Genomic DNA, 402 nt, shown 5'->3' on the forward strand with positions numbered 1-402 from the left:
TGGCATTAAATCCTTGTAAATAGGTGGATGAGGTGCTACGCTGGGATTGATTTCCCAGTTGGTGGGCATCCCTGGCCTGGGCAGCATTGTCGTTGACTTGAGTATCTTTTGTGCCTTGCACATCACGATTTTGATCAATTATCTGTACATGAAGTTAAGTCTGACTAAATCAGTCTCTGGGCTTTGATGTTCTTTTTCATTTTTTCCTGTGGCCCCTAAAATCGCTGTTTGTCAAACATTTTATAGTGTAAGTATACTGCTGACAAGAGTCAGTGCATCGGTGTAGAATAGTATAGCATCATCTCACATTGAAAAAATTGTGTTCCTGGTTTTAGGAACAACGATTCAGTTCACCTTTTTTGGGTCTGGCTCATAGCCCATATATGATGTTGCCTTCATGAC

The sequence above is a fragment of the Pollachius pollachius genome (assembly GCF_949987615.1).
Source record: "Pollachius pollachius genome assembly, chromosome: 1".
Taxonomy (NCBI): domain Eukaryota; kingdom Metazoa; phylum Chordata; class Actinopteri; order Gadiformes; family Gadidae; genus Pollachius; species Pollachius pollachius.